Source organism: Lepidochelys olivacea (genome assembly GCF_965140295.1).
Source record: "Lepidochelys olivacea isolate rLepOli2 genome assembly, chromosome: 8".
Taxonomy (NCBI): Eukaryota; Metazoa; Chordata; order Testudines; family Cheloniidae; genus Lepidochelys; species Lepidochelys olivacea.
Window position 1 is genome coordinate 79,968,277 of NC_140418.1, and position 19,044 is coordinate 79,987,320.

The 19,044-nt window shown below is 42.8% G+C and overlaps 1 protein-coding gene across 2 annotated transcripts in view; it reads left to right on the forward strand.

The window, feature by feature from the left end:
• TTLL7 (tubulin tyrosine ligase like 7) overlaps positions 1–19,044 on the forward strand; it is a 105,194-nt gene that overhangs the window by 3,311 nt on the left and 82,839 nt on the right. The window contains exon 1 of one of the 2 annotated variants that reach the window (XM_084636837.1): positions 16,873–16,940. The exons of the other annotated variant lie outside the window; for it this stretch is intronic. The gene's annotated coding sequence lies outside the window, so the exon portion shown is untranslated. Of the gene's footprint in view, positions 1–16,872; positions 16,941–19,044 lie in introns of those variants that run through there. 2 annotated transcript variants of the gene reach the window in all.

The following is a 19,044-nucleotide window of genomic DNA, read 5'->3' on the forward strand; positions in this document are numbered from 1 at the left end:
TTGGAGGCTAATGGGATCCCCATAAGCATTAGGAGGCTCTTTGGGGGTCCCCTAATCCTCCCTCCCTTCAAAGTTTAAGAGGCTTGTTATGGGGATGCTCTCCAGCCTTTTCTCTGCAGACACTAGGTGGCCCCCTTCAAGCTTGTTGGAACCAATGAGCTATTTTTACATTAGTGTTACAATATTAATCAGTTTTATAATTGGAATGTAATTAACTAATCTTTGGACTTGTGCACAGGATCTCAACCAGAAGAGTCCAGTAAAGTAGGTTTATCTTTCTCCTTTCCATTTTTTGCTATAAAATTGGCAAAATAAATAAATAAATCATCAGTGGTATTAGCCAAGATGTACAGAGTTGCAACCCCATTTTATGGGAGGCCCTAAGCCGCTGACTGCCAGATGCTGGAACTGGACAGCAGGGGATGGATCACTTGATAATTGCCCTGTTCTGTTCACTCCCTTTGAAACATCTGGAATTGGTTAATGTTGGAAGACAGGATACTGGGCTAGACAGACCATTCATCTGACTCAGTATGGCCGTTCTTATGTTCTTATGTTAATTAGTGCGGGGTTTTTTTGTACTCTGATAAAATCAGAAAACAGAGACCCCTTTGTTTAATTCCACCTTGATCCCAAATGTAACTTATTCATTTTGAATCTGATTTTTTTTTTCTTTTTAAAAAATGGAGGGCAGGGGACAGTATGTGGCAAAATGTGCTTAAAATAGGGACTCAATTGGAACTTCAGCTATGGCCTTATTTACATTAAGGACATTGATTACAATTCTGTGCACTCCTTAATATAGACATTCTGCAGTAGCATAATGTGATCTTACATCAGTATTATTATCAACTACTACTCCAATTACAAATCATTGAAAAATCGTGAGTCAGCCCCCTTAAAAATGAAGATTTAAAAAAATAAATTTTGGGTCCTTTATATTTTGCTTTGTTTTTTGAGCCTTATGGGTTCACATTTTCCAGCTTTTCTCTCTAACCATGAGGGTGAGAAACTTTTCTTTTCTCTTAAGTTAATAAAATGAGGGGTGGGGAAATGGAAGGGTGAGGGAGAAGACAAAATGAAACAGAGATTCTTATGTAATAACATGGCTCCAGCAGTTCGGACTCTAAGCATCAAATATTGAGACCCATGATAAAATTATGAGTTGGCAACACTGTTCAGTGCATTTTATTTCAGAAACATATTATTACACCTTCCTGTTTGTGACCCATTCATCTCTCAGTTATGCATCAGACCTGTCCACAGCTTAATGTGCGTTTCAAACAATATTGGTTTTGGAAGATGCTGGGATTGAACCACTTCCTGCCTACAAACTGACCATGGGGTCAAAATTCTTCAGGCTGCTACTTCTGTCTGAAGTGCGGGCAGACCAGACCCAGAAGTATCCTCTAGATTGGTGACTTAGTATGAGAAACCATAATTTTAGGTAGAATACATTTCTCCTTAGAATCATAGAATCATAGAATATCAGGGTTGGAAGGGACCTCAGGAGGTCATCTAGTCCAACCTCCTGCTCAAAGCAGGACCAATCCCCAATTAAATCATCCCAGTCAGGGCTTTGTCAAGCCTGACCTTAAAAACTTCTAAGGAAGGAGATTCTACCACCTCCCTAGGTAACGCATTCCAGTGTTTCACCACCCTCCTAGTGAAAAAGTTTTTCCTAATATCCAACCTAAACCTCTCCCGCTGCAACTTGAGACCATTACTCCGTGTCCTGTCCTCTTCTACCACTGAGAATAGTCTAGAACCATCCTCTCTGGAACCACCTCTCAGGTAGTTGAAAGCAGCTATCAAATCCCCCCTCATTCTTCTCTTCTGCAGACTAAACAATCCCAGTTCCCTCAGCCTCTCCTCATAAGTCATGTGTTCCAGACCCCTAATCATTTTTGTTGCCTTTCGCTGGACTCTCTCCAATTTATCCACATCCTTCTTGTAGTGTGGGGCCCAAAACTGGACACAGTACTCCAGATGAGGCCTCACCAATGTTGAATAGAGGGGGATGATCACGTCCCTCAATCTGCTTGCTATGCCCCTACTTATACATCCCAAAATGCTATTGGCCTTCCTGGCAACAAGGGCACACTGCTGACTCATATCCAGCTTCTCGTCCACTGTCACCCCTAGGTCCTTTTCCTCGGAACTGCTGCCTAGCCATTCGGTCCCTAGTCTGTAGCTGTGCATTGGGTTCTTCCGTCCTAAGTGCAGGACTCTGCACTTATCCTTATTGAACCTCATCAGATTTCTTTTGGCCCAATCCTCCAATTTGTCTAGGTCCCTCTGTATCCTATCCCTGCCCTCCAGCATATCTACCACTCCTCCCAGTTTAGTATCATCCGCAAATTTGCTGAGAGTGCAATCCACACCATCCTCCAGATCATTTATGAAGATATTGAACAAAACCAACCCCTGGGGCACTCCACTTGACACCGGCTGCCAACTAGACATGGAGCCATTGATCACTACCCATTGAGCCCGACAATCTAGCCAGCTTTCTACCCACCTTATAGTGCATTCATCCAGCCCACACTTCTTTAACTTGCTGACAAGAATACTGTGGGAGACCGTGTCAAAGGCTTTGCTAAAGTCAAGAAACAATACATCCACTGCTTTCCCTTCATCCACAGAACCAGTAATCTCATCATAGAAGGCGATTAGATTAGTCAGGCATGACCTTCTCTTGGTGAATCCATGCTGAAGGAAGTGCTTCAGGATTGATACTTTGAGGACCTGCTCCATGATTTTTCCAGGGACTGAGGTGAGGCTGACTGGCCTGTAGTTCCCAGGATCCTCCTTCTTCGCTTTTTTAAAGATTGGCGCTACATTAGCCTTTTTCCAGTCATCCGGGACTTCCCCCGTTCGCCACGAGTTTTCAAAGATAATGGCCAATGGCTCTGCAATCACAGCCGCCAATTCCTTTAGCACTCTCGGATGCAACTCGTCCGGCCCCATGGACTTGTGCACATCCAGCTTTTCTAAATAGTCCCTAACCACCTCTTTCTCCACAGAGGACTGGCCATCTATTCCCCATGTTGTGATGCCCAGCGCAGCAGTCTGGGAGCTGACCTTGTTCGTGAAGACAGAGGCAAAAAAAGCATTGAGTACATTAGCTTTTTCCACATCCTCTGTCACTAGGTTGCCTCCATCATTCATTAAGGGGCCCACACTTTCCTTGGCTTTCTTCTTGTTGCCAACATACCTGAAGAAACCCTTCTTGTTACTCTTGACATCTCTCACTAGCTGCAGCTCCAGGTGCGATTTGGCCCTCCTGATTTCATTCCTACATGCCCGAGCAATATTTTTATACTCTTCCCTGGTCATATGTCCAACCTTCCACTTCTTGTAAGCTTCTTTTTTATGTTTCAGATCCGCTAGGATTTCACCGTTAAGTCAAGCTGGTTGCCTGCCATATTTACTATTCTTTCGACACATCGGGATGGTTTGTCCCTGTAACCTCAACAGGGATTCCTTGAAATACAGCCAGCTCTCCTGGACTCCTTTCCCCTTCATGTTAGTCCCCCAGGGGATCCTACCCATCCGTTCCCTGAGGGAGTCGAAGTCTGCTTTCCTGAAGTCCAGGGTCCGTATCCTGCTGCTTACCTTTCTTCCCTGTCAGGATCCTGAACTCAACCAACTCATGGTCACTGCCTCCCAGATTCCCATCCACTTTTGCTTCCCCTACTAATTCTTCCCGGTTTGTGAGCAGCAGGTCAAGAAAAGCTCCCCCCCTAGTTGGCTCCTCTAGCACTTGCACCAGGAAATTGTCCCCTACGCTTTCCAAAAACTTCCTGGATTGTCTATGCACCGCTGTATTGCTCTCCCAGCAGATATCAGGAAAATTAAAGTCACCCATGAGAATCAGGGCATGCGATCTAGTAGCTTCCGTGAGCTGCCGGAAGAAAGCCTCATCTACCTCATCCCCCTGGTCCGGTGTATCTATAGCAGACTCCCACCACTACATCACTCTTGTTGCTCACACTGCTAAACTTAATCCAGGGACACTCAGGTTTTTCTGCAGTTTCATACCGGAGCTCTGAGCAGTCATACTGCTCCCTTACATACAGTGCTACTCCCCCACCTTTTCTGCCCTGCCTGTCCTTCCTGAACAGTTTATAACCATCCATGACAGTACTCCAGTCATGTGAGTTATCCCACCAAGTCTCTGTTATTCCAATCACGTCACAATTCCTTGACATCACCAGGACCTCCAGTTCTCCCTGCTTGTTTCCAAGGCTTTGTGCATTCGTATATAAGCACTTGAGATAACCTGCTGATTGCCCCTCATTCTCAGTATGAGGCAGGAGCCCTCCCCTCACAGACATTCCTGCCTGTGCTTCCTCCCGGTATCCCGCTTTCCCACTTATCTCAGGGCTTTGGTCTCCTTCCCCTGGTGAACCTAGTTTAAAGCCCTCCTCACTAGGTTAGCCAGCCTGCTCGCAAAGATGCTCTTCCCTCTCATTGTAAGGTGGAGCCCGTCTCTGCCCAGCACTCCTCCTTCATGGAACACCATCCCATGGTCAAAGAATCCAAAGCCTTCTCTCCGACACCACCTGCATAGCCATTCGTTGACTTCCACGATTTGACGGTCCCTACCCAGGCCTTTTCCTTCCACGGGGAGGATGGACGAGAATACCACTTGTGCCTCAAACTCCTTTATCCTTCTTCCCAGAGCCACATAGTCCGCAGTGATCCGCTCAAGGTCATTCTTGGCAGTATCATTGGTGCCCACGTGGAGAAGCAGGAAGGGGTAGCGATCCGAGGGCTTGATGAGTCTCGGCAGTCTCTCCGTCACATCGCGAATCTTAGCCCCCGGCAAGCAGCAGACGTCTCGGTTTTCCCGGTCAGGGCGGCAGATAGATGACTCAGTCCCCCGGAGGAGAGAGTCCCCGACCACCACCACCCATTTCCTTCTCTTGGGAGTGGTGGTCGTGGAACGCCCCCATCTGAGGACAGTGCATCTCATGCCTTCCAACAGCTCCTTTAAGAAAGCACTATCATATTACATATGAATATTTCACATAGCTTATGCAAACAATTGTATTTCTGTGCTCTGCTACTATTGTTGGACACTAAATAATTGGATACCTGTTAAGACAACAAGAAACTAAAGGAGAAAAGAAGCAGTAGCATATTAAATAAACTATAGTAGAAGACTGTCTTTCTCTTGTGTGGAAAATAGAAAACTATTAAAGAAAATATAGTTCCCTTAAAAGGTACAACATTAACAGCCTGAGATACTGAAGTTCTGTTTATCCACAGTACACACCTACCCATGTTGCCTTGCTTATGTCCCTCCACCGAGGACACTTCTAATGAGTAAAAGATTAAGTCATTCTCAAGCACATTATCCTTTGTACTGTACTATCTTCTGACAATGCCCAAAACAGGACTTATTAGTGACCATTTTTGTGGTGGTTTAAGTGATGTGGACTGAGTTGTGTGGACTGGGAAATGGACTGAGATCAACAACCAGCTGGTAGGTGCCATGATTTTTTACTTACTGTTAACCTGGTCCAGATGTGAACCAGTAGCCTAGAGAAGAAACACTCCATATCAAATAACAAGTTTCCTAAACCATCTTTTTACTCTCATCATTCTTTTTTAAATAAAATTCTTTTTCTTTGCTTTCTTCTGTTGCCATGTTTCTGAATGTTCACCCTTTATTTCACTGACTGAGGTTGGGATAATTGTTGTGGTCCTAAATGTAGGATACACAGCTATGTTACTTGTTCAATGACTTATGGAATAAATGGCAAGCCAGAAAAGGCTGATTTAGTTTCAGCCATCTTCAGTTAGGTTATGACTTGTAGATTTGTCCATAGCAAACAGATAAAATGGAACATTATTATTAATTACTTGTACTGTGATAACACCTAGGAACTGCAGTCATGGATCAGGAGCCCGTAGTAGTAGGCACAGTACAAACACAGAGCAAAAAGACTTTCTCTCCCCCAAAGAACTTACAGCACCATAATGATTATTGTGAAACTATATAATAAAGGTTAACAAAAACCCATCAAAAATTGAAGTGAGAATGTAATGCTGGAACGTGCTTTGTTAAATATCACTGTCATCAACATGAGTACATGATCACTTTTTATAGAAAGTAAAGTTAGTAAATGGAATTACACAAGGAATGGCTTTGGTCCAGTGTTTAGTAATCACTGTAAAAAGTTTAAGGAAACAGGTGCATAATCATCTATCTTCTTCCCCTCAAATAATAGAAGCTATAGAACCTGGATAATTAAAGAGAGCTCTAAAATATAAGTAATAGCAGTAAACTGCAGTGCTACATTCCATTACCTATTTCTGTTGCAAACAGTTTTTTTCTGTAAGTGCAGGTTATTAAGTTGCTAAGTGAAATAACTTCTTAATGCATTTTAGTCCCTAGTCAGGAAACAGATAGATAGAGGCATACCTTCAGGTTCCAGTAGTTATTTAAAATAATGGTTTGTTGTTGAATTGATTTACTCTTTAATGTTACTAACCATTCTGTTCGTTGGCCATAATGAACTAAACTACTGTAATCATGTAATTCTAAACAAACACTACTTTGGAATTTATTGCGGCAGAAGTTAGTGTAAAATGATAATGAAGGCATTTTAGGAAATGTGCATTTTTAAAAAAGAAGACTTTTATTAGATTTAAAATGTGATTTATTACAACAACAAATTCACCAATTCCCTTATTATCATGTGCTTCACAGCATATATTATGTATCTTGTTACATAAATATTGTATCATTATGCAACTACATAGTGGTATAAAGATGACTTTAAATGAGCACAGACTCACATTCATCATACATTACGGTGTGCGCAATACTGGACTGATTTTTGTCCATTGCTCCAAATTTAATGTCTCAGTAATTGTACACTAATCCACAATATGAAGAGCTGTGATTGTGTGGCAATTCTGTGGTCAAGACAAAACCATTTGGGAAAAGGCATACTTTTGATTGCACAGATTGATACCTCTTGTATTTATTACTCTCATCTTTCGCTAATTATAATACTTTGCCACTTTTAATCTCAGTATCTTGTTGAATGCTCACCTGTACGGTCTATGAGCTAAATATTATGCTGCAAAATAAGCATGAAAGTGCAATTAACACTTTCTGAAAGTAATAATAACTTTTCAAATAATTTATAAAATGAGCTGGACAGAGGGAGTAGTATGACTAGTTAAAAATACACATTCCAGTTCTGGTGATTTTGGGCCTAATGCATTCTGCTGGTGAATGGGAAGAGAAGTGCAGGTAACTGGGAATGAGGCAGGGAAGGGAGGATCATGGAATGTGGAAGGAGGCTCCCATTTAAATCTGGTGGACATCTGAGCAAAAAGTCATCTAGCTACTCCACAATTGCACCACGTTGAGAGATGGATGCTTTGCACTCTCAGGGAAGTCTGTGGGAGCATGGCTGAGTTAGTCAAGTTCTATCTGTGGAGACTCTGGGATCCATGGGATGTGTTCATGAATCTTCAGGTTTCATGGGGATTAGAGACTTTGCGTTTTGCTTGTCATGCAGGGCCTCAAACCCTTCCTTCTAAAAGAGAACATGCAGCAGAAACTCCATGGAATAGGTGGTCATTTACACCTGTACAAAGCAGATGTAAAACTCTACCAACTCAGAATTCTCCACTCATTTACACCAGTACTAATACTTAGACACACATCACGTTCCCTTTGCCTTCATGTGTCTGATGAGACAACCTGCAAGACCATGGAGAATCAGGCCTCTTGAATTTGACAGCAGTCTGTTCTCCATTCTGCCTGATATTTGCAGTCAGAGTCAGAACTGGTTAGCTCCATGCCTTCATGCAGATTATATGCATAGGAACATTATTTCCCCTTACTTAATTTATGTTTTAAAGGAATAATTAAAGTGGGCATCATGCCTGCTACCGTTCTAAAACGTTCAGTGTCAGCAGCTTTAATTTGAGCTGCTCAGTGTCTCCAGAGTGAAGTCACTGAATTTCATGATAGTACTATTTCCCTTTCCATATGCAAAACTATTATAGCTTAAAATACAAAGCAGTATGGGTATTTCTTTAAGAATATCTCTGTTTCAAAGGCAGGATTTATAAATATGAGCTGCAGGTGTGGCCTAGATAAACACTCACTTATGTGGGGCAAAACCCTATCTGCTTTATGGACAGTACTTTAAATCTGAATTGAGGCTAATTAAAGACGTTACCTTTTTAATGAATGTTTGAGTATTTTATATTTTGGGACAGTGCCACTGAGATTCCGTCTTTCTCTTTTTTAATCTCTTTCTCCCAGGACTTGGTCCGTACATCCTTTCATTTTAACATTGGTCAAGATGCCCCATACGCCCAAGAGTTAACAAAGAAAAATCATTTTAATTGGAGAATCATTTGCTTCTGTTTGCCTTCAGAGAAATGTCAGGGAAAATAAGATTTCTGGCTTTATTTATTTTTCAGGGAACTCAATAAGAGGTCTAACATCTATCAAATCAATGAAAATTTAAATTGGTGACTTGCTTATTTGATAATTGATGGAAGAATACAGCTATGTATAGCAAGTAGAAACTTTTATATTTGTATTTCACATTTGTGGGCCAATGTGGTAGTCTTGTAGACCACACCCAGTACCATGCTGTGGTCTGAGTTTGAGTCCGTTACCACCTGGATCATTAGGAGTGAAATCCTGGCCCTACTGAAGTAAATGGAAGTTTTGCCATTGGAGCCAGGATTTCACCTCCGGAGAAGAGATGTCATGCTGCACTCTTAAGTCCATTAGGTTGTGTTGGGAAACAGGGATTGAGGTCTAAAGTGGGGGGTTCAGCATGGCATATGAGAATTGTAATGGGTGGGGTCTCAGATAACTGAGTAGGGCCTGAGGTTGTTCTGTTGAAGGGCTACATTAACACCTTATCTAGAAAGAAAATTCCTTAGTGTGGGTACTGGAAAGAGTGGTCTAAAGGGAAACATTGGTAGTTTTTCATGAAGGACAGAGCAAGCCTTTTAAAAATGTAAAGCACAATTGATATTTATTCATGAGGGGGCTTTCCCTGTAGTTTAGACCTGGCTATGTGTTGACAAAGTTATTTTCATCTTTGCTTAGGAGCAAAAAGCTAAGTATATTCTTCTTTGGTTACATTAATGCATGTTTCCTTCCAGCTTTGTCCTTGGATTGACATTTGTTTGTTATTTTTAGCATCTGAAAACCAGCACAGTAATATCCCTATAGGCTATAGTGAAAGAATTGGAGTATAGCACCAGCAAATGGAGCCTTAACACTGATCTTAGGTGAGGGCTTGCTCCAGCATTTCCCCTCCTTCTTTTCTGTTTCTTTGCTTTTGCCCATATTTCCTTGAACTCATATCATAATGACTTTTTCTTCTCGTAAGGATGATTGGCTTTGGGTGGGTGAAAATCTGTCCTGGACACCTTTCCTAAGCATTGCTTCAAACACACAGTGAATTTTGCTATTAAAAAGAAAATCTTTCCAGACCAAGAGAGAAGAAGACTAAAGGTAGTGTTTTTTCAGCATTGCTCCCTAATTGGAACTGCATCACTGCTGTGATTAAAGACATGAGGAGAAATGGGCATGCTTAGGTCAGTTGTCTCAAATTTTGTAGTTATTTTAAACTATGAATTCAGAAAAACCTACAGTGTCACTGTCAGCACGTTCATTGTTTGTAGCTTAGAGACAGCATGAGGTTAGTCTATAAATAGAGCTGTTCAATATTATAGAGTGGCACTAGTAATGCTACCGTTGTGGCTGAGAAAGCACATTTATTCTGTGCTGTGTTTTCAGGCGCTTCCTAAAAAAATTACCCATTTTGGGCAGAAAATTCTCATGCTGCTTCATTTTTCTCAGCACAAAGGTAAAACAATTTGTGTGTGGAAAGTTTGATATACTTTATTTTTTATGCTTCAGGTGTTGCATTTTTTTTCAGTAAATAAAGGAATTTTTCAGAGGCTTTTGATCACATGCTGCCTTCTACTGTATTGTGTGGAGTGTAGCAAATTGTAGCTGTGACAGGGGTCTGCACTCATTACCAACAGATAGATGCTAATTCCTGCTTAGGTCTCCGACAGTGGATAGAGTGGAGAAATGCAGCAGTGCTGAGTGATTGGAAGCCAATCAGGCATTCAAAGGAGATTCTATAAACCCGCTCCCTTTTAGCGAGAAGGAAGAGACTTTGGAGGAGGCAGAGCTCCACATGCCGTTGTGAAAGAGCTAGATTCCTTTTGTTTTATATATACAAGTTTTAGTTTTTAAATCAACTATACATCTTGAACCCCAAGAAGAACAAAGCTGAGAGGAGAAAAGCTTGGTCATGGGATATTTTGTTGTTGGAGCTTCCGGCCTGCTCTACCTGTACATTTGGGCCCAAGTCAGTGAAGCGTTGGTGAAAGGAGGCATTTTGCTTTATTCTCCCCCTGCAGATAATGCACAATAAAAATCCCTTTCCATAACAAGTGCTGTGGGGAACCAAGTCTGTGGCCAGAGAAAAGCAGCTGGTCTTTATGGCATGTTCCCCTCAGGTCTGGTTGAATTTCTGAATGGAAATTAGGCCATGTCTACACTACAGAGTTAAGTCAACTTAAATTTGTTAGTCTCTAAAGTGCCACAAGTACTCCTGTTCTTTTTGCGGATACAGACTAACACGGCTGCTACTCTGAAACCTTAAGTTATGTTGAGGATCATAAACCTCTGTAATTCTATTGCTTGTACCTGTTCACACAACGCTACTTGTGTCAGCAGAGCACATCCAATGTTGTGAGCTGGGCACTGTGGGTGGCTATCCCACTGTGCAACTCACTACATTCTCCCACTAGGAGTTCTGGGAAATGATCGCAGTGCATCATGGGGGCGGGATCACCACCTCCATGATACAATTTTCTCCGTCTCATAATTCCAAGGGCCTCCAACTGTATTTTGTGTCATTTTTCAACTGCTCCTACAAACTTTGCACCTGCAATCTCTGCCTGAAAGCATGGATCCTGTCTTGTGATCAGTATTATGAACACAACGTAGCTGATCCCGCAGTATTTCATGAGCTGCGAATCTGAACAGGAATCCATGCTGCCTGCCCTGCTGTGTGCCATGGAAATAAACAATTCAAGATTTATGTTGGCATTCATGGAGCAGCTGCACACGGTGAACCATCACTTTTGGGCTTGGGAAACAAGTACCGAGTGGTTGGATCCGATTCTGATGCAGGCATGGGATGTTGAGCAGCGGCAGCAGAACTTTTGTATGCACAAAGCCATCTTCCTTGAATTATGTGTAGAGCTTGCCCCCACCCTGAGGTGCAAGGAACTAAAATGAGAGCTGCCCTAATGGTGGAAAAGCAAGTGGCGATCGCTGTGTGGAAGCTGGCAACTCTAGACTGCTACCAGTCAGTCTGAATCAGTTTGGATTTGGAAAGTTCACCGTGGAGGTTGTGCTGATGCAAGTGTGCAGGGCCATTAATCGCCCCCTGCTATGAAGGACTGTGACTCTGGGCAATGTGTGGGCAATTGGATTGTTTTGCGGAAATGGGATTCCCTAACTGTGGTGGGGCGATACATACACATGTATCCCAATCTTGGACCCAGCCCATCTTGCGATGGAGTACGTCAACAGAAAGGGCTACTTCTCTATGGTATTGCTGGTGCTGGTGGATCACTGGGGTCGTTTCACGTACATCAACATGGGATGGTCAGGGAGGGTACTTGACACACGTATCATCAGGAACATTGGCCTGTGCAGAAAGCTGCAAGGAGGGACTTTCTTTCCAGCCCAGAAGATTCCAGTAGTGGATGTGGAAACGCCCATAGTGATCCTAGAAGACACCCTACCGCTTACTCCTGTGGCTGATGAAACTGTACACCAGAAACGTTGACAGCAGCAAGGAACACTTCAACAATAGGCTCAGCAGGTGCAGAATGACTGTAGAATGTGCGTTTGGCAGATTAAGCAGTTGCTGGCACTGCCTTTTTGGCAGGTTAGACCTCAATGAAGAAAATATTCCCATAGTCATAGCGGCCTGCTGTGATCAGCATAACATTTGTGAAACCAAGGGGGAAAAGTTTCCCCCGGGGTGGAGTGTTGAGGTTGATCACCTGGTGGCTGATTTTGAGCAGTCAGACACCAGGGCTATTAGAGAAGCTCAACGATGGGCTATTCAAATCAGGGAGGTTTTGAAGCAGCGTTTTGACAATGAGCCCCAGTAGTGTGCCTTTCTGTAATGAATTGAGCTAGACATTATTTACTTGCCATCTTGAATAAGCCCTGTAATGGTTCCTGCCTGAGCGTTAACTGTAGTCTGCAAATGTGTTGATTGCCATTGTGTATGAATTTCTGTTGCAACCACTCTAGGTCACAAATAAAGAATCACTGTCTTTGTAAGACTTAATGTTTATTAAACAGCAATACACAGATTAACATTTCTTACACCCTTACAAAGATGTAAGGGTGTATTTCCTGCCTGTGTGTGGCTTCAGAGCAGGTTGGTATGTCTGTGTGCTGCTTTGTTTCCTCCAGAAGTAATTGCTGAAACAAAGCAGCTCTGCCAAGGAACCTTCAGGAGAGGGTTGCAGAGTATCTGCAGGAAAGTTTCCTAGAGACCTCTAGGCAGGATCCCCAAGAGATCTCGGTGTGCATTAACAAACTTTTCTGCAGAGCCCCCATTGCATAGCTGCACAGAGGACTATGAAGCCGATGCAAACAGCACCTAGTCTTGTTAATTTCGATTCCTTCTCTCATGTGCACCATGTAACAAAATTAAGGACACCTCTACCTCATGTAACGATGCACTATTCAAGAAAAATGAATACTTACCAGAGCTCCCCTCTCCTACTTTAGCCAGTCTGCTGGGTCTGGGAAGATCCTTCCAGAGACAAAAAGAGGTCTTAGTGGTGGAGGTGGGGTTGCCGCCGAGGATGCCATGCAACTTCTTGTAGAAGTGGCATGTTTTCAGTGCTGCACCGGAGAAACAGTTGGCATCTCTTGCCTTCTAGTATGCTTGTCTCCGCTCCTTGATCTTAGCACGCCACTGCTGCATGTCTCTTTTGTGCCCCTTCTCCTCCATGCCACCAGCAATCTGTTCATAGGTGTCAAAGTTCCTACGGCTGGATTGGAGCTGCAACTTCACAAACTTCTCTCCCCACAGACCCAACAGATGCAGCAACTTCAGTGTACTCGACGCAGGAGCCTGTTTGCTGCAGAAGTCTGGCATGGTCAGCTGGGAAGGTGTGATGTGAGATGTCCACACTGAGCAAACAGGAAGTGGAATTTCAAAAATTCATGGGGCTTTAAAATGGGAGCGGTGCGTGCCTGTGTACCTGGCTGTAGGGCAATGAAGTAGAAACTACTTACCAGAGCAGTCATGATGAGCATTGTGGGATACTTCCTGGAGGCCACTTAGGGTGACATAAGCAAGTACTGTGAAACTGTGTCGCTCTAACTTTGTTGCAAAAAGCTCTATGCTGCTTGCTGAGGTGGGTTTATTTTGTCAGCATAGCTGGAGATTTAAATTGGCAGGAGGTGTGTATACCTCCACTGTCGACAAAACTGTGTAGTGTAGACAAGGCCTTAATCTGGAAGTTCTGCTTGCTGAATCAGAATAACTCCACCCTGGGAGTACATTCACACATTGCTCTGCTGGTGGGATCCAGAGGAAGCATTGCAGCCTTGTGGGAGGGACAGAGCCAGGATAGCTGTGGGTATCCTTGACCTCCATATGGATGCTCCTGCTCCTGATGATGTGGTTAGAGCAGGGATAATCAGACTGGGGCTCAGGAGCCGCAAGTGGCTCTTTAATGTGTCTCCTATGGCTCTTTGCAGCACATGATATTAAAACACTGATTTAATTATTAACCAGTCTAAGTTATTAACCTATTAGGATGCTTTTACTATATTATTAACCAATTGTAGAATACTTGGTCAGTCATTTTGCTGTGAAAAAAAAATATATATAGTAAATGAAACCATGAATTCACACTACTGTGGCTCTTGTGGGTAATGTTGGCTCCTGAATCACTGAAGTCAGAGTATTACTGGGTTAGAGCAAGGGAATGGGAGCTAGGATTATTTTTTTTTTTTTTTGTTCTATTCTTTGTATTGCCACTGACTTGCTGTGTAACCTTGGACAAGTCAGTCAGTTTCTCTGTGTCTCTGTTTGCAGTTCTATAGAATGGGCAGAAGTGTCCTGCAATATTTTGCAGGGTGTTGCAAGACTGAATTCAAACAATTGGGTTGTGAGGCACTTTGGGTCCTTGGGATGAAAGGTGTTAATTAAAATATTCGTTCTTCTCTCTTTGATTATATATTTAAAGAAACTGAAAACAGATTCTTCGGTTCTGCTGAAGCTTCTTTTAAATTTTACATCAATACTTGTCCGAACCACCGATAAAGAAGTCAACTTTGTATTGATTTTATGCAGTAATATGGCAGTGAGCATGGGCGGACTCTTCTTGCTAGTACCATAAAGTTAATTTTTCAGCACTTAGCAGGGTTTTTGGATAGCTTTTGTACAATATGTGTATTAGTTGGGCAGTACTACTAAATTCTATGTACTTCTCACGTGTCTGCCTGCTGGGTTTAAAATTGTGTGGATTTGTTTGTCTTTTTGTTTGGAAGAATGGGAGTGATGTTGAATAGCATTTTTTCATATTGTTTGACATGCTATGGAATGATGTGTACACTAGAGGGCTTAAAAAAATGCCCACTGGATGCTCAGGATCCCACAGCAGAAATAGGTAGAAGCTGGGATTCTCCAAGGAGGGTTAGTTAGGCATCTGACTCCGACAGAAATTCAACGGGAAGTGGACATCTAACTCTTTCCGATCCCTTTAAAACCCCAGCCAAGGTGTTCTGTTGTTTTTAGAAACTGTTTATTTTTTAATTTTTTCCTGTTGTGGAATATTTAATTTCTTCCCTTTGTTCTCCTGTATATAAACAGCTTTGTATACAGCACATTTTTGTCCTAAAATTTCCCACCATTGCTACTGCTAGCACAGCTGCACTAGTGGTGGCAACAGATAGCATAGACCAGAGGTGGGTAAACTTATGGCCCGCGGACCACATCCGACCCGCAGGACGGTCCTACCTGGCCCTTGAGCTCCCGGCTGGGGAGGCCAGCCCTTGGCCCCTCCCTTGCTTTCCCCCCTCCCCCGCAGCCACGCCACTGCATGGGCAGCACTCTGGCCCGCCACTCCTGCCGGGCAGTGTGGCTTGTGCCCACCCGCCACCCACCTGTCCTGCCACTCTGAGCAGCATGGTAAGGGGATGGGGAGCGGGGGGAGGGAGGGTTGGATAAGGGGCAGGAGGTTCTGCGGGGTTGCGGGGTGGTCAGGAGACAGGGAGCAGGGGGGGTTGCATAGAGGGTGGGGTCCCGGGGGGGCAGTTAGGGGCGGGGGTCCTGGGAGGGGCCTGTCAGGGGATAAGGAGCAGGGGTTGGATGGGTCAGGAGTTCTGAGGGGGGCAGTCAGGGGGCAGGAAGTGGGAGGGGGCCAGGCTGTTTGGGGAGGCACAGTCTTTCCTACTGGGTTCTCCATACCGTTTCGCAACCCCGATGTGGCCCTCAGGCCAAAAAGTTTGCCCACCCCTGGTGTAGACCAACCAACAATACTCTTCCAATCACTTTAATCCTGCTTAAAGCAGATTTGAATGTTGCAGTGGTTAAAATGTCACCAACTACCAATCTACACAAGTACTCCCACCATTGCTGTTCCCTGTGAAGCTATACTAATGGTAGCAACAGTGGGGAAACTTCAGAGCAATTACTGTGGGGTGGGCAGGAGTTCACTATGTACATAGGAGCTTCCTAGTTTCAGTTTCATATGTTAGAAAACCATAGACAGACATTTACCCTTAGCGTGGCGGTTAGTTTGTGACCAGACCCTGGACTTTGAAAGTGTTACTTGACATTTTGAATCAGGTTCTGGATTCTAGGCTGCAGGCCAGTGTCTGTCAATTTGCATTTCATCGTGCTGTCGGTGTGCCATCCTGGGTGCTAGACTAGCAAACATTCTGATGTGCCAGGATCTGAATTTAGATGGTGTAATTCACAGCCATAAACTCTGCAAGCCCCATTTAGAAATTACAATTAATGTCCAGAAACACTGATGGAGCTAGGCAGTGCAGGCCTGGAATATATTAGAGCTAATGGGCCAGATTCTGTGCTGTGGATAAGGAGTACTTGCTTTAATGCATCTTTGTGTTTATATCCCTGATCCTGAGGCCATCCTGGCAGTTGGCTAGTACCTGACATGCATTTGAGAAGCCTTCTGCCAGTGACTCTAAGAGGTTATTTTGACAACCAGGGATCAGCTGGGCATAAGGAAGCATGTAACAGATGCAGAGGCATATAGGGTAGACATTGACTATGGGGGCCAGGTGTCTTGCTGAAAGACACAGGTCTGCTGCCAGAAGCACAGGGGGTCTGGGTTGGGAGGAGGCACTTGGGAGTAGGAGTGCTTCCCTTCTTTCTCCATCCAGCAAAACTGAGGCCTGGTCTACACTGGGGGTGGGGGGATTGACATACTTAGATCTATTTACCGCGGTGTCTTCATTTGTGTTCTTTCATTCCTTCATTTGTGCCAGATGTGTGAAATAAATTTGCCAGAGTACCGGAGTCAACGGGAGAGTGCTCGGCAGTCAATTTATCATGTCTAGACTAGACGCAATAAATTGACCACCGCTGGATCGATCGCTGCCTGTCAATCTAGCGAGTAATGTAGACAAGCCCTTAGAGAATTTAGGTTCTTAAATTTTAGAGGGAAGCAGAGTTTGAGCAGGATACAAAACTAAGTGTATAATGGAGATTTCGTTACAACCTTGAATTGGAGCAACTGGGATCATTCCACAATGAAGATCTGAATTCTGTAAATCTGCAGGAAAGTGACATTCACCTGAGAGACGATTACAAAGTCAAACTGCAATCAAACTGATTACAAAGGAGGTAAGTATCATTTCCTCAATAGCTAGTATATAAGATGCAAAACTGTCTTTTTTTAAACATGCAAGACACGTCAATATATACTTACATAACTAAGAGTATATACTTTCTGTATGAGGCATTTATGAACTATAAACCAAAACAGAGTCTAGACCATTATAACACCACTTCAAATGGAGAGATAAAGTATACAGATAAAATGATTATTTGCATTTCTAGGTAATTACCTGCAATAAATAGAGTTTCTGTTTTGCTGAACAGAACTCTAATTGGTGGTAAGGGACTCGGAAGCCATTTCTATTTTAGAGGCAATGAAAGGCTGCCCTGGATAATAGTTTCATAGAATTATCAATACCTTCTGAAGTAATGGACTGTCGTGTCCATGCTATGTGCTGAAAGAGTGCACAATAAAAAAAACATGAGACAGCCTAAAGTGGTATTTTATATTCACTCATGATGGTAGGAATGTGTTCTGTAAATTTATTAGATTTACCAGACACAAGCAGGGTGGTTGCTGGTTTACTTTTAGGGGATAAGTGAAAAATGTACCTTGCCAATATTTCTTCTCATTGTTGTGATTACTGACTAAAGCTGGTGTTCCTCAGCATTTCCTTTGTTTTTGACAGACAGGCTAGATTCTGTTTGTAAGTCTTGTCAATTAGCACATTTTCTAGTGTTTAATTACATGAGCTTCTACAAATAGAAATGGGCATAAGCATGTGCTGCTGTAGCATATTGCTTTATACTACAGTCTTCTAGTTGGCTTTTAGTGTACTAATCATTAGACTGCAAGCAGAATATAAATACGCTTCTCCGAAGTATGCATTTGGCTGGGAGGCTGAAGCCTGCTTTCACTCTAATGCTAGCCTCAGGGGTAGGGTTGGAGCAAGACAATAGTCTGGTTGTGCGCCGAAAGTGAAAGATATCTTGGAAGCAATATTTTTTTTAAAAGGCTTAACAAAGTTTCAACAAAAAAAATGTACTTCAGATCTAGTTAAGGGGTGGGGAGAGTCCTTTTGGAAACGGGATGCATGGAGGGGCAACCATCTTTCAGGGCAATCTTGAAAGGTCTAATGTGACTTTTGTGCCTGTTTCTGATCTCTGGTACACTGAGAGTATTGCAGTGTAGTTTATAAGAGCAGTGTTTACTTGTGAAAAGTATACGTCACAACATTTGTCACAGCAGAGCTCCTAACTTTCCCCTTTGTGCCGCCTTGAGGACACCTGCTCATTGCCATCAAATATTTTACATGCAAAAACTAACCAACCAAAACAATGTAAACACAAAGACAGGACGTACAAAAGATAAGGCTTTCATGAAAATGTGAGCGCTTCAAAATTGCAGATATTGTACATACTTTTTATTTCTGGTTAATAATTGTGTACATATTTAATACGTTATATGTATAATGTGTGTGAATTCCCAAGGAAGTCTCACCTCCAACCAGAGCTCATTCTTCCTTATTTAGGTAACACATCTTTATTTCCCCCAAAACAAGCATTCCTTTCACAACCAAGGTGACAGGTGCCATGTTCTATCACTTTTTGAAACCAGACCAGAATGGTAAAAATAGTCTGAATCTGGATCAGATACTAGTTTGTGCTAAATTATATATATACATGAACATTAAGCAATATTTTCTTTTAAGCCTCTGCTTCCATTATTGCTTAATAGCCATCAGAGTGTTTTGTTTATTAGGAGTTACACAGGCCTTAGATGTGTACGACTTTAGAGCCCTTGACTCATGTGCGCGGAAAGGTTACACAGCAGCAATAAGACTTAGTCAGTTTAACATAACATTGGCTCCTCACATACATGGATTCATGTGTTATATTGTACTGTCTCACTGTAGCTACAGTATTTAGCAAACTTAAGAATAATTTAATATATATCAAATATTCTGAAACTGTTTACTATCTCAGTGTCAATGTGTTACATGAGCTTAGTTGTAGGACTGCACATGACTCAAAATGTTTGAGCTGTGCTGATATGTCAGTTTTTATTCTGGTATTACTTTTTTTCTATCCATTCTGCTACATTAGACAGGTCAGGATTCTATTCTTTAACTGTAGTCAAAAGAGCAGATAACTAGTCAACAGCCCTCTT